Here is a 9,540-nt window from a genome sequence, read left to right as displayed (position 1 = left end):
TATAGTGCTAAATTGCATGTGTTTGATCATGCTTGATAATTGCATTTTAAGCGTGCATGCGATTCGCAGAATTTTTGCACTATTAGTTACGCAAAAAAATATTTTGCATAATCAAGTAGCTAGTTGCATTGAATAGTTAATGGACAAGAATCACTTACAGAACATTAACCCTGCTTACTTATTGCAAAACTTTTATAAATTTAAACATAAATTTCTGCAACTAAAGTTACATTCAATAATTACTACTCATTTATTACAAAAATGTTACAATTTAAAAAGAAGTTTCTGCGCAACAACAAGAGCTATGTTTAGTAATTACATTTAAGTCTGCTTACGTAGCTACTGTAAAACTATCTGTAATTCCTACAAAAGTAATTACTCTTCATAAAGCCTAGAGGGAGCTGAGAAGTATAATATTCAGGGTAACATTTAAATCTACTAAGTGAAGTTGCATAAGTCGAGACAAGTCAAAAAGGAGATTTTACATTATTGCGCAATGATTACTTGCAATTCCCTGCAGAAATCATGATGTTGATTGATTTTTAATTTTTATACGATGTTGAAAAAATTTGATACTGGCACTTAAATTTAATTATGAGAGTATTAATAACACATTTACCGATATTAATTTTTTTGATGTGCCGCAGGTTATAATTTTTATGTTTGTTAGAGGGTAAAATGTTTGCAACCCTCGATTGAATTCTATTTGTTCCAAAATTTTTCGAACATATTAATCTTATTACCGGGGTTAGGATGATCTTAGGTTTTTTCAATGCACCCTCACTTTTATAGTGGACCATAAATGGAAGAAAAATTGACCACTTTGTTGTAAGGTGACAAAAGTTAAAAAAGCTGCTATGTTTCTTTCCTTTTATAATGCGCCCTGCTTACGCCCGCCACAAGCATGCTCCATAAAGGCGCAAATACAACTATACACAATTGTCTTATTCTGGCTTATTCTTTTAGTTTTGAAGGATTATGACAGTTTCAAGTTGTAGCTATATTTTATGTTGTGTGCATTAAGAAATTTCAAAAAAATTGTTATTTTTTATCGAATTATGAAATGAGCCAACTGTAAAACAGTACACATTCGCGTATTCGAAAGTTTTTTTCGAATAACGTAAATCCTCAATTAAGTGCCGCCCTCATAAAGGCGCCGCCATCGATTAAGCGCCGCACCAAAAAAGTCGAGTTTTGAATAAGCGCCGCGGCGCTTAATCGAAGATTTACGGTAAACGAATGTTCGAATTAAGTAGCAGAAAATAGTTTTATTGGGCAAAGAAAACAAGAATTTAATTTTTAAAAACAAATGTTCGAATTAGCGGAATCCAAAGTAAAGGTTGTGTATTGTAAAATTTATAAGGGATTTTTTTTCATTAACTAACTGACTCTTAAACATCAGCTTTATTCGGGTTTGACTATCAAACTCGAATAAAGCTGATGCGTACAGACTTGATAGGCGCGCTAGAAATTATGTTAATTTTAGCTCAGATTAATTAAAAGCTAGTTGAAGGCTCTGGTTAATTGGTATACTTGTATTTTTTGATATTAGGCTTTTCAAAATGATAGACAGAAATTAGTTATGAAGTAAATGGAAAGGGAGGAAGTCTTTAGAACAAGAAAAAGTTGATCATATGGAATTTTACTTCGTTGGTCTTGTCTCTGCTCTGAGAGCACGGGTCGGGAGGGCAAAACATTTGATGTTCGTCGTTCTGAGTTAAAGGGTTTTAAAGCGAGATAAAAGAGGATTTATCTTTTGGTGGCATCTTGGGTAAGGGTGATGACTTGAACAAAAACGAAGTGACAGTAACAGTAGCCAAAATGTAAATTTACACAATACAATGCTTCAGTACTAAACATTTTTTTAATGATTCACTGTAAATACAAATCTATTGTCACGTCGTAGAATCTAGAAATATGTGATTGCATATCATTAGGGTTAGGTAGAGTTGTTAAAAGAAGATTGTAGTAGTCTGTAATAGTATGACAGGTTAGCGAAGAAGATATCGTGCTATTTAACTGTTTTTTATCTAAAAATAATGTAGTTAATTGTTAGTAGTTAATATGTCTTAGTCTCCGTTTGAATTGGTATTGAGAGAGTTGTCGTTATCAGGCATTTGTTCTACAGTTTAAGTCCTCTATTAGCTAGTAATAGAGAACTTAGTGATTGTATAATTAACCATAGGTTTAAAAAAGCTGTTACGTGAAAATCGAGAAGGATACTGCTGTATTTTCATTTATTTACTAAGTTGATTTTAATTCCTGTTTTTTACAGTGTTTTCACTTTTTAACAAGAATGAGGAAATTTGAGGAGGTCTCTTACACTTTTATGTCAATAATAAAAGAATTTGAGGACTTTTTACATTTTAAGCGTTATCCCTCTCTCTCCTTTAAACATTAAATCAAGAAAAACTGTTTCTTCCAGACATCTTTCATCATTATAACGATAGTAAAACTCAAAAATGCACATATCTGGTTTTCACGTTTACGTGTTTCCAAGCAAAACAAAACCTATGGATTAAGGACGGGTTTGTGACTTTAATAGCAGCGTGTTTTCTTTCTTCAACATAAAATAGTTTTTTTTTCGGGCGGATAAAAACAAATCAAGTTTTTATTGTGTAGTAGCAACCTTGTTTCCTGGCTTTATGGTGAACTTTGATTTTTGTGTTTTCCGCAAAATTAAATCCATGCGTTAAATACACAAAATGTGCTTTGGGGCGAAAAAATGAGTTCATTTATTCGTGCTCGTCTGGTAACTTATTGCGTAAATAAAACAAGCTTTAGTCTCCATGAAATTTATTCTGCGCCAAATAAGAAATAATATATATACAGTGGACTCTCCATAACTCGAACTCTTACGGGGAATCAGAAATTGTTCAAGTTATGGAGCGGTTTGAGTAATGAAGAGTTTGGAAATTTTGATAAGTCCCACAGACGCCTTTTTATTCGTGACAATGAGAACTTCAAAACAAGAATATTTGTAAACACACCACTTGACATTTGAACGGCAAATCTAAGGGGCCAAACAGAAGTAGAAAGTATTGGAATCAGAAAAGAACTCTGAAATTCTTCAATTTTTAGACTGTTCGAGTTATGAAGAGCAAAAATAGCCTAATATAATTTCAGGGGACAAAAAAAAATTGTTCGACTTAAGGAGATTTTCGAGTTATGGAGATTCGAATAGTAGAGAGTTGATTATGAGAGTTTATTAGGAAATTTTCATGTTGCCTACGAATTCGTTCGAGTTAAGGAGCGATTCGAGTTAAAGGGTTTCGAGTTATGCAGAGCCCGCTTTTTAAATAATTTAAAAAAAGTTAAAAAAATCTGCGTTTGATGAAATTGTGCGAAATTTACCGGCTTCTAAGCATTCATTGTAAACTTTTTGATAATTATCCTAATTCTTTAGCTGAAAACTTAGCAGCACATACTACAAACGTTATTATGAAAAAAGGCTGTGCTCAAATAAGCAAATGCAAGTTATAAGGACTTACTTATAGTTTAATTCGGGCTTTCAAATTCCTTTAAGATTGTCATTTCTCATGCTAAACACGGTAGACTCATATTCGATTTGTTTAACGAAAACATTTTCTTTAGAAAAAGAAGTTAAACCACAAACAAAATTTACTACAATACAACAAAAATTCTAACAACAAGTTAATCAATATAGAAGAAAAGATTGATTGGGCTGTGACTGGACCCAGATAATTGAGCGAGGAAATTGACAGAAGTTCTTTGCAAGTATACAACAATGCCATCAAATAGCTGCTTTGTTTTTTTCTTTGTTTTCTACAACATTATGAACAAAAAAACATGCTGAGTTGATGGCAATAAAATATTGTTTTCTCGCCTACTACAAAATTGGTCCAAATATTAAAACCGATTCGTTCTTAAAAAACATTTCGCATAGAAGCAAACGCATATCAAAAATGCTAACTGAAATGTGGATTTTTGTGTCTCACAAAATATATATTTTCACATTCAGTAACTTTTTTTCTTCAAACCAAGGAATAAGTTGAAAGCTAATCTTCTCTAATATTTAAATTTTGATATATTTTTTTATTTTTTTTAACATTGCACGATTTCGTTGCTATGAAAGTCGTAATCAAAGGCGTGATTTTGTGATTGCGTGATTATCTAAGACATCAGCTCCTTGGTGATCTTTAAATCGATTTTTGCTCTCATAAACTCGCTGGGCTTACACTCGAGTGCTTATTTTATAAGTCTAAATGAATTTACCTTTATTGCTAGACTTTGGCATGTTTCAAGACCAACATTATTTTTCATTATTTAGTGTGTTTGTTTTATAAACGTCTTAAACAGTAATAAATATCTACGAATTATTTTTTTAATTAATTGATTAAATCTTATTGGAACACAAGGTTTTTAAAGTCTCCTTACTATGACAATGTAATAGATACCTTGTTCAAGTGTAGAAAATGAAATATCAGTCACTCAATGTACTCTTGAATAAATAATTTTATTTAAAATATTGCTCATTTGTTTTAAAATTGAATTAGTTTTTAGTTATTGTTTCTTAAAATTTAGGACGGTGGAGATAATAAAAGGCTTGTATTATGAACATTTTATAAACTAATTAGAAACAGAGGTACATGTTTGTGAAAAAACACTAATGAACTCATTAAGCCCGTGATTTTAAGGTAGAAATCGGTAGTAAAACTTGCTGTCATCATAAGCTAAAATTTAAATTTTCGTTATTGTGGCAATTATTTGTTATTTTTATTTTTGTTATTTTAATAAATTTTCCATACCGTAAATTTCTATCAATTATTTTTAAAATGCCTAAAAACAAAATAAGGAAAAAAGAATTAAATTGTTATGTTCCATTTTTTTGGAACTAGTATTTAAAACGATCAAACATCAACGTCACACGTTTCAACCTGCAGGAATAAAATGCTAATAAATTCGCTAGGGTACCCAGGGAATCCAGTTTCCAATGATTCAACGTTATGTTCTATTGCCTTAACAAAATTAACACATTTCTACAAACATTAATGGTGATCTGCAGATAAATGCAAATACAAACAATAGACTGTTTCTTCATAAGTTACTTCAGGCTTAGATTTACTCAAAAAATCCTCATATGAGCTAACCATAATGGTTAAGATCAGTTTACTTTGTAAATCAAAAACACGTGAAAAATTTTTCAAAGAATGAATGCTTTTCCATTCATGAGATGATTTTATACACTTAACCAAGTGCAATTTGAAATTTTTATACATGCTTATAAAAATTCTTTGAATATTCGTTGAGTTTTAGAATGAATGGGAATGAGCTACAGTGAATCCTTGATTAGTCTTATTAGTGGGTGAGACACAGGGCTTTGAGGTCTCCTTTGTGTTAATTGCTGCTTTTAAATCTCTTCACTTTGACAATTTATAATGGCTATACCTTGTTGAGGTACGAAAAATGAGATATCACACAATTTGTTCTTAAAAAAATTTTAATACTTAAATTTTTTTTTCTTGTTTAATCAAAATTTTGCCTAATGTTAATCAAACGATCTGCTCAATTTGTTATCAAATGGAATTTAAGATACCCAAAGTGCTCTTGTATTATTTATTTTTGAAAATCAAGGTACTAGAGCTATTGAAGGTTTGACAATAAAATATGCCATGTGGTTAATTTTAAAAAAATTCTTAGTGTGATTGGTATGACTACTGACCAAAAATTAAACACATTTTCAAAAATTATTGGGACAGCCATTAAAAAAATAGAAAAATTTTAAATTGTTTATGTTCATTCATCAATATAAGGAACATTACAATTGATCTGGAATTTCTTTCATTTTACAGTAAATAATTTGTCATGACTTTGTCACAGAGAGGGTGTGTTTCAATCTTTCAATTAAAATTAATATGAAACAAATCCAGCAACGCTGAAATTTTTGTTCTGGCTATCCTTACAAAATTAAAACTTCATGTTATCATAAGACTTACGTCAGTCGGTTGGTTTATAAATTTGCTATGTTGCTTACAACAAAAGTTCGCTCATTAGTATGGTACCATCTGTAATTTGAAATAACAATAAAAGTACACGCCTTAATTTATGACGGTGATAGCCTGACATATCCTGAATGTAATTCACCGGTACAAATTTGTAACTTATGTTTGAGGTAATCAAGACAAACTATATGTTGCCGCGTTTAATTCTTAATCTTTTTAATTTTTTTTTCACCAGACAGGCTGATAAACAGACCCAGATTGGGTATTATTTGCGCAAATTGAAAATACTTGTTAAAATGATACAAAAACATGTTTTTTTCATCATTCATTAGAACTACCAAAGTAGCATTAAAAAATACGCTGGCCCAAATAATAGAAATATATAGTTGTTTCTTGGCACACCTCTCCCTCCGTACGTAGGTAGACATCCCCTCTCCACGAAAATAAAAAACACAATACTACTGTGAGAAAGCTTGATTGCATCCCCAAATGAAGATCTTTACAAAACGGAACAATAAGTCAACCCTTGAAACGCTAAAAAACGCCGTAGTCATTTTTTTTTACAAATTTTACCCATCACTTACTTGCCAAACTTAATCACAGGAAACAATCAATATCAATCAAGAAGGAAACTAGAATAAAAATTCTTTCTCAGAAAGCCAACTTAACTTCACAAAACAAATAGACCCCCTACCCACTCCACCTATTCTTCCTTGATCCCTTTCCTCCTCTGCGGACAAACGCATTTTTAAATGTTTCTTCTCCCTCTCCCTCAAACTAGAACCTAAAAAATAAATTTTCACTAAACAGAATAACTGCGTAAGTAGATTTGTAACTGCTTTTCTCATAAAATTTCGATGCAAAGATGAAACTAAAGCAGGATTTAAAAACGAATAGGCAAAAAATGGTATTTTGAATTCTTACAGCAGGTAAAGACGTAAGAAGTAACAATAATTTCCAGCGACCATAATATCAAAATTTCTTAAAATACAAGTGAACTAATTATTTGCGGAAGAAATTTTACAGGTTAGGCCCAATTTTCTTGTCTGCGATATAATTATTTCTCATAATGAGTGATTTGGTTATTAAGGCAATGAATAGTCTGATATGTGGTTACCGAGCAAGCATGTAATTTTGTGTTAACTATATGATTAAAAACTATTTTTGTAAGGATTTTTTGTGGGATCGTTTTAACAAAAAATTACAAATTTATGAAATTTCTTATTGCAAACATAAAATGTTCCAAAGAGCTAAGAAAAAAGGAAAGATATAAGCTACTCAAGATGATATGCTCTATTATGAAAGAACTCTGCTTCAGATTAAACAAAAACACAACTTGTATCAAAACAAAAATAATATTATGTAAATAAATATTAAATTATTGAGAGTGCTACTAATTAACAATCAAAATAACACAAGGTTCTAAACAATACAATGACATCGACAATTAGTTATGTTGTAATATCGTATAACATTCGAAATCGCGGGCTTTGTGATAAAAACAAAATAAATAAAGTAAAATAAAATTAAATAAAACCGGTCAATTAAAACCCCGCCTATTTTAAATTTGAAATAAGCTGGTCTGAGATCTGAAGTTGACCAACTGGATAAATAACGCGTTGATCGATTACAATAACGCTTTCCCAGAAAGAAGAGTTGTTTTTCAATTCAGTTGCATGTTCAGATTCCCAGTAGAACAGCTGTCCAGTTTTTCGTTGTTCATTGAAAAAAATACCTTTTTCTGAAGAATTAGACAAAATACTAATTATTTTGCTTCTGACACTAATTTTTTTTTATTTTTTTTTTTTTTAATCATATTTTTATTTGTTTTTATATATTTTTTATTTCCGTCTTTTTTAATTTACTAAACAAATTTTGACGAAAAAATAGCAGCAGGTAGTAGAATTTTTTTTTTTTTTTGATTTTTTCGATATTTTACATTTTTTTCTCGAAGTGTAAAATTTGTTTTATCGTCTGAGAATAATGTTCTGCCATGATATAAAGATAGTCAAGTGAGCATTTAAAAAATTAAATGAGAGAGAGGAATGCAAGCTTGTTTTCTTATTCACTTTGTTCAACCGAAAATAAGAGCCTTATTGTCTACGTAATCTCTTCAAGACTTAGGACGCTATTCGAGAAATAAAATTTAGTGAGTGGAGTCATCTTCGGTATTCTATGGGTGTTTGTAGTGTTTGAACTAAATTTTTGTTTGTAGCATAAAGTGTTCAAACTATTTACGAACCTCACAAAAGTTTGAGAAAAATAACAGATATTTTATATTTCGAAATTCTATATATATATTCGAAAAATATGGGATAGACCTGCATGCCACCTGCTAAATATTTTTACAAAAAAATTTTTTGGTTCAAAGATTTTCAACACTGATGTCTTAGCTTGTTGATTTTTTAGTTGATGGATATCCTGATGCAGCAGATGAAGATGTCTTAATATCATGGCAGGAATAACTGCTCGAATAACTCAATCTCAAATAGTCACTCAAACAGAATAGAGCAGGGAGATAAGAAAGGAGACGTAGATTAGGAAGTGTTACTACCAGAAATCAATGAGGTTCGTCACACTTTTGAATTTCGGTAACAAATAAATGCCATTTTCTATTTCTTATACAAAACGCTCATTGAAAAGCTAATTTTGTTGGAATGTAAATTTTTTACGAAACTTTGCACAAATGATCAATATATTGACGTAAAACTTTTATATTATTATTGAACAGGTTTTAAAAATGTGTGTATCAAAGACCTACAAATTTGTATATATAAGAGAACATCTTCCTTCCTTCCTTGTTTAAATAATAGCCTCTGACAAATTTTTATGTCAAAAACTTTTCCTCCATTTTCCAAAAGTATAAGACATCGGATAAAGTCTTTCTTCTTATAATTTTACTACCCCTACACACTACCAATATAGTCCAGAAAAAAAAGCTTTTCTCATAAAAACTAGTATTTTTTAAATTTTTAAATCTCATCGTTTCAAAATAGCGGTTGGTACGGGGTTGTGTTTTTTTAGCATTTTTTACACAGGGAAATAAAACATGCAACCTCGGTCTGAGGAATACACAGTCTTTGGAAGACAAAAGAAACACAAAAATTTAGAGTACCTAAGTGTCAAAAAACTATACGTAAGGTCTTTAACAAAAAAACGTCTATCTTATATTAGAAACATTCCTTAAGTCTCTATTCTATTTAAAACGCAGTTTCTCTTCAATCATGGGTGGATTTAGGGTCACCCTTCGCTCTCTTTTGAGATTCAAGTAAAAATCTATTCTAGAAATTAATACTTTGACTAAAATACAATTATTGATTTTTTCAACATTAAGAAATTTCCATTCCTTCTTAAGATTTGTTTCGACTGGTTAACTTATGGTAGAGCTTTTGCTTCCAGTGCGGGAGTTCTTAAATTCAAACCTCGGCTAAGTCAAGTCAGAGACTATAAAAGTGTAAATCTACCCTTTCTGCTTAGCGCTCACCATGAGAATAGAATTTATATCCTAGGCGGTTGTCTAGTTAAGCAATTGCTGCGTTTGAACGATTTTAATAGCTCAAATGGGAGTTTTAAATGC

The sequence above is a fragment of the Hydractinia symbiolongicarpus genome, chromosome 2, assembly GCF_029227915.1.
Source record: "Hydractinia symbiolongicarpus strain clone_291-10 chromosome 2, HSymV2.1, whole genome shotgun sequence".
In the NCBI taxonomy this organism is placed as follows: Eukaryota; Metazoa; Cnidaria; class Hydrozoa; order Anthoathecata; family Hydractiniidae; genus Hydractinia; species Hydractinia symbiolongicarpus.
Note: the sequence above shows the minus strand (reverse complement) of the source record.